The sequence below is a fragment of the Drosophila subpulchrella genome, unplaced genomic scaffold (genome assembly GCF_014743375.2).
Source record: "Drosophila subpulchrella strain 33 F10 #4 breed RU33 unplaced genomic scaffold, RU_Dsub_v1.1 Primary Assembly Seq190, whole genome shotgun sequence".
Taxonomy (NCBI): Eukaryota; Metazoa; Arthropoda; class Insecta; order Diptera; family Drosophilidae; genus Drosophila; species Drosophila subpulchrella.
In genome coordinates this window covers 42,160-48,159 of record NW_023665522.1, presented here as the reverse complement: position 1 = coordinate 48,159, position 6,000 = coordinate 42,160, and the positions used below count along the sequence as shown (strand labels likewise).

Below are 6,000 nucleotides of genomic sequence, written 5' to 3'. Positions count from 1 at the left end.
GTCTACGGCAAATCAGAAAAGCCACAAAAATGGCCCCGAAATTGAGTTGCTGCTGGGAAAAAATTGAATTAATAACTGAAAACAGCAAGGTTTTCGGGGCCAGTGTGTAACAGATAATTTCATTAAAACAGTCGGCAACTCTTCACACACACTGACAACTGAAAGCCCACATGGCGTATGCGCAATGGTTTTCCAACGGACTTAACTTGGCTTTTGTGGCACTTTGTGTGCGTCTATGTGTGTGCATGTTTAATATGCAATGGCTAGGCTTATGTTTTGTACAAGGAAATCCTTTTACACCATATTGAGTTCCGCTGTTGGCAACCCCTCTCGAAGCCACATAGAAAAATGATTTAAGCGCTCTGCGGCTGCAATTAGGTTTAAATATTTATACAGCCAGTGTCAATACGGTGCCAAGTTTGCATCTCAGACGTTATTTGAAAACAAAAAGTCGGCTGCCAAAAACTATGCCCAAAGGGAAATAACAAAGTTTTTGACTGCACCTTAAAGAAGAACTATTAGTCCGCTTCCCTGTTTGGGATATCAATTCTTCAATAAAACTTTTTTGCAGCTTTCAGTTGCCATTCTCTGGACAATTAGCAAACCAAAAGTGGGCCAAACGAACTGTCAAGCCGGCAAACATCGAATCAGAGCATCGAAGTGAAATGGAAATGGAAAAATGAAACTGCTACTAAAAAGGAAACTTGTGTTTTCCATTTTTTGTTTTGCTTCTGGGGTCAAGCCATACCGACTCCCAGGAGGCAAAAACACAAAACTAAAATACAACAAAAATAAAAAAAAGGTTACCGACGAAGAGCAAACTTCTCGATGATAATAAAACTGCTGATGATAATGATTTAAATGGACTAAAGTGGACATGTCAGACAGCACAACGTTTGTAGGAGCACGGAGAAAAATGGGAAATTCGTTATGGGGATGTTGATAATAAAAATAAAAATACAAGCAAAAACAAAAAATACAAAAACAAAACATAATAAATTTCCGAAAAACATATTTAATATTGCGACAACAGTTATTTTTAACTTTAAGTTTTATAAAATGGCTATTTCTTAAGATCTGCGTGGTAATAATGATATTTAATGTCATCGGACAACTTATTTATAAGATATATTCTTGTCCCATCGTCATAATAAAATATATTAATGCTTAAATATTTCGGTTCTATATATTAGTAAACAAATATCAGCTTATAAAAATATTGTATTGTAATAATAATTTTAGTCAGTAGGATTTCGGAGTTCTTCATAATTTGACGAATGACGAATGATATTTACTCCGGTGTTTCGGTGTTTTCTAATCTATCCTATATATATATAAATGTTATTATCTAGTTTTATATATTTGTTGATGTTTAAGTTATATATTAACAAAAAATGATCTTGCAGTATTTACATTTTAAATGTTTTTATCTTGTTAAACCTTAATTTATTTCCCCTAACATATATTTCACCCTGAATGCTCCTTTCATATGAGTGCTACGTTGATAAGGAAACGAATACGAACTGGCGACCATTTTCGGGGGTATTTTTCTCCATGTGCCCCAGTGAGTGGCTGCCTTGTTCCGATGTGCGGTCACTGCCACGGGGCATGTTTTGTGTGGCCCACGGAGCGTATGCGTAACGAGTGCCCAAGTGGCCATCGCCGGCTGCCCGTGGGCACACAAAAGGAATCGTTGTGCTTGTCATTTCGCCGATTCAATTAACGGCAAACAACTCGAAACAAAGAGACGTCGTACAAAAACGCGAAAGCCAGGAAAGTGGACAAATCGGCGAGTCAAGCAGCCAGCTCGCTCTTTTTAATGGGCAATTACTTTTTAATGAGACTCCACCTCCACCGCTCGCCTCCTGTCGATAAATGCAAATTTGGCCAGGGGCCGTAAACGGCACACTCTATACAAGTACACCAGCTCCACCTCCAACTCTACCTCTAAAGTCGGGCAAAGGTCGCCTTAAAGCCGGGGGTCAGTTCAGGTTGCTGAGGGTACTCCGATTACATTTTCAGTGGCCGCCTTTGAATGCAAATTTCGCATCCTCGGTTATTAATTTCGTGCCGAGTTTATGGTTTCTGCACCCCGCCTCCATATCGAACGCCTGACACATCAAAGCGTTCGCCTGACAGTCGCACACTCTGCTTTGTACATCTGTTTTTAAATATGCGCGTGCGATTAAAAAAGTAACAGCAACTGAAACTGAAACGAAACATTAAAGGGCCGGCGCTTTCAATTGGAAAAATAAAAAAAAATATATAAGAAAAAAAAAATGAACGAGAAAAAGCGAAAGAAATATAATGAGTTTTGCCCGACGCTGCTCACAAACAGGCTCTGTTTGGTCATGGTCGCCCTGACAAGCGTTGACACTTTTCCGCTTTTCCATTTTCCCGCCCAGTCTGCGTGTAGCGAGCGAGTCTCGTAATGTTGATGGACACTCGCTTTGATTTGCTGCTGCTGCCGCAGCTCGTGTGGCTTTTCCTTTGCCAGATAAGTCGGTCGTAACGACTTGTCATACATACGTGCGGTTTCATCCGAGGACAACGACACCGGTGGCTCATCATCATCGCTCCCGACTGTTTGCCCTGTCCTTTGACACCCAGTGGCCCGTCCTGCGGAATCTACTCTCCCGTCAGCGCCGCATTTAAAATCAATTTCATGGCCCCTGACAGACCCACCGAAACCCACTCTCCATTGCCGCTGAAAATCCCTGTTTTTGTGCCCCAGCCTCAGCCACAAATGCAAATATAAACATATGCGATGCCTACAAAAAAGAAATCCTTTTCAAGCTGTAAATACTTCCCTTATGTGGAAAAAGTCAAGCCACTGGGTGATACTGTTTGAGGAACTCAGAACATGTTTTTCGAGAGGTTCAAACATTAAATATATCCTGTTTTAATATATCCAAATATACATTTATAAATATTATTAATAATGAAAGAATTATTTTGAATACATTGACTATATCCTTTTTAATATTTATGTGTACTTACTTATATTATTGTCTTGGCAGTAATTGTTTTAAAATATTTCTTAATTACCCAGAAAGATTTTATAAAATGTATTGAAGGCAATACCGAAAATAAGCAATATTTGTGATTTATATATTAAATAAAGTTTTCGTTTCTACTATCTACTATCTTATTATTTCTTTCTGGTAATTTAAAAACGGGTAAAGAGTGTTTACTTGGCGACTTGCAAAGCCAACTTATTGAATATTTAATATTTCGTTTTGATAAACCTTCCACTCCCAGTGAGAAGGTATTTATGTACACACGTCTTGAAGCCCAAAAGAAAGGTCGTTACTGATAAGTCGCCCTGTCTGTTTATCTAGTCAGTCAGTTGGCCACTGACCGCATCGCGTATATGCCACGTTATACGCTCCACAGAAAAAGCCGAGCAATGCCCTCTCCTCCAAAAGACTTCCTGTAAGACGGATTTGGGCATCATTTAGTTTGCTGTGAACTCCAATTAAGAAGCTGGCAGATTGCGAACTGCTTCAAGTTATTCGGCAATCCTGCGGCACCTGTTCCAGTGTTTTTCTTAGCACTCAGTGCCTGCCAAGAGCAATAAAAGTTTGCCGACTGACGGTGGCAGGCGGAATTATTCATTCGACATTTAAGTGTCTGCCGACACGTGCAATGTAAAAGTTTTGCACACCTGCATATATTACACAATCCGAAGGCAAAGGCCATTAAAGAAAAGCGGGTCTTAAAGACGCCCGACGGTTGCAATGAAAAAGTGATGACAAATTGGCCGCATTTCATCTGCTCGGCACACTTTTTGGCCAATGAAACTGCATATGGAATTCGCTGATGGCCAAAACCAATCGATTTTCATCTTACTTGGTTCGGTTTTTTTTGGGAGGTGGTGTGGGTACCGAAAGTGATTTCCTGCCAGGCATTGCCACCAAAACTTCATCAAGCTGCCATCTCTTATCGCTGGAGAAGGGGTGTGTGGATGCTGCATGCCGGGAATATCTTCCGGTTCCGCAGTTTTTGATGTCTTCCTTTGCAAAGGGGAAGTAGGGGAAGAAAAACCCAGACGGCAGAGCCAGTAAGTGCCAAATAATAATCGCATGTTGGCAAAACAAATCGAACAAAGAGTTTCAAAATGAAAAAACAAAAAATCAGTAGATATTCCTGTTGTACGCGGAATTTTCGATGCAGCCAAAAACACTCAACTATGAATGCGATTTCCATGTAAATCCCAGCGGCTTTGGCACGTGCGCCAACAAACAAGACAATAAGTTTGCAAAAATAATCAATTTTTTGCGGGGGCCAGCACCCACCACATAAAATTGGTAGATTGCGGTTAATGGGCGTTTAAAGACGCGTGAAAAGGGTCACCTATGCTGCAGTTTTATGTGGCATACTTTCGGGGGGTCGGCCATAAAAAAAAACCCAATTCCAGTGCCAGTCGGCCATATTTTAATGGGTCTTTTCGGCCATTGTTGATCCAACTGCAGTACTCAGTATGCCGAGAAAGTCGGGGCGTGACAACAACAAAGGATGTGGCCAACACACACGCCAAGAAAGCCAAACAATCGCTGTCTAAACTCATTGTGTGCGCTTTGTGCCCACTGAAAGGGGAAAGGATCACTTGGAGACACTCGCACAAAAACGTCGAACGGGGGTTCCCCTATCCCATTTTCCACATTTCCCCATCGTGTGTCAATGCAAATGTCTATAAGTGGAAAAATTCACATTGATGCCGCTTTGTCGCATTGTCTGCTCAATGCTCAATGCTCAATGCTCAATACTCAAATGTCTTGTTGTTTGTGGGCGGAAATATTGTTTGCTGGTAAACGCTGGCAAACACTAGCAGATGTAACTTGATTGTGAGCAGCCAAACACTTCACTTCACTCTGTCAGTTGATATGGCTTTGCTTTATTATTGCCAGTCGAGTGATTGACTAAACAGCTGAGGAGGATCAGCAGGCAGGATGTGTGGAGGTGATGGAACTTAAGGTGCAATGGTGGCCAAATGGAAACTATATGTAATTACCACTGTTCCCGAGACTTGGGGCGAAACAAGACAGGTGGGTTGCACACTGTCTGGAACAGTAATCCTTATACATGTCACACTCGGGCTTAAACAAGCTTTAAAAACGACAAACTTAGGGTTTGTCATGTATATACAAATAATTAATTTCCATGAAATCATTTGTTATCGTGCGATTTATTGCAAAACTTAAAAAAGGAGACATTGGCTTTAAAATGTTGTATTGTTTTGCATTATAAATAATTTACAAATTAAAGATTATTAAAGAAACAAGTCAATAATTTTATTTAGTGAATTTAGTAGTTATATTTTATTGTAATTAATTTTAAAACCCTTTCACCTCAAGATGAAAGGCTAGCTATGCCCACAATCATCCGCTTTTTGGGTAACACTGGTCCACGATCTTCAAACATATTCCCGAACAGCACTCACCATGGGCCGTACACTGAGATGAAAGTAAGCATTAAATTAGCCAGTAGAGTGTCATATTTATGTAAAACTTACTTTGTCCCCATCATGATGGCAAATGGCAGCCACCGACACCAGGATACACAAGAAAAGTACAAGTCGGGCGACAAACATTTTCACAATTTGAAAGCCAAAATTCAACTGGTGACTTTCGTTTTAATATTGCGAGTAATATACACTGGTCGGCATATGTATTTTGACAAAACAAAAGTTAAGTATACTCATAACTTGAATTTACATCTTGTAAACTATAGGCATCAATGGAAAGGTAATTTCAATGCCGTTTGAATGACACAATACATTTTTTAACCCATTCAGTATTTATTGAAAAGGACGAATTTGTGTAAATCAACTTTTAAATTTTTTTTTAAAACTTTTTTTCTCGACTTGAAAACTTAAATTTTTTGATGCAAAAAGTTTCTTCAAACAAAAATAATAGTAACTGCAAAAAGAATTTTTCAAAAATCATTTTTCTTATATTTTTTATGATTTTTTGAAGGTGACAATGTCGGATAAAATTT

The 6,000-nt window shown here is 39.5% G+C and overlaps 1 long non-coding RNA gene across 1 annotated transcript; it reads right to left on the bottom strand.

Annotated features, from left to right (window-relative positions):
* Positions 1–5,269: 5,269 nt before the first annotated feature.
* LOC119559265 lies at positions 5,270–5,626 on the bottom strand. Its single transcript, XR_005220703.1, has 2 exons — positions 5,516–5,626; positions 5,270–5,456 (listed from the first exon to the last, which is right to left on the bottom strand). It is a non-coding gene; the product is annotated as an uncharacterized LOC119559265 (long non-coding RNA).
* Positions 5,627–6,000: the final 374 nt, after the last annotated feature.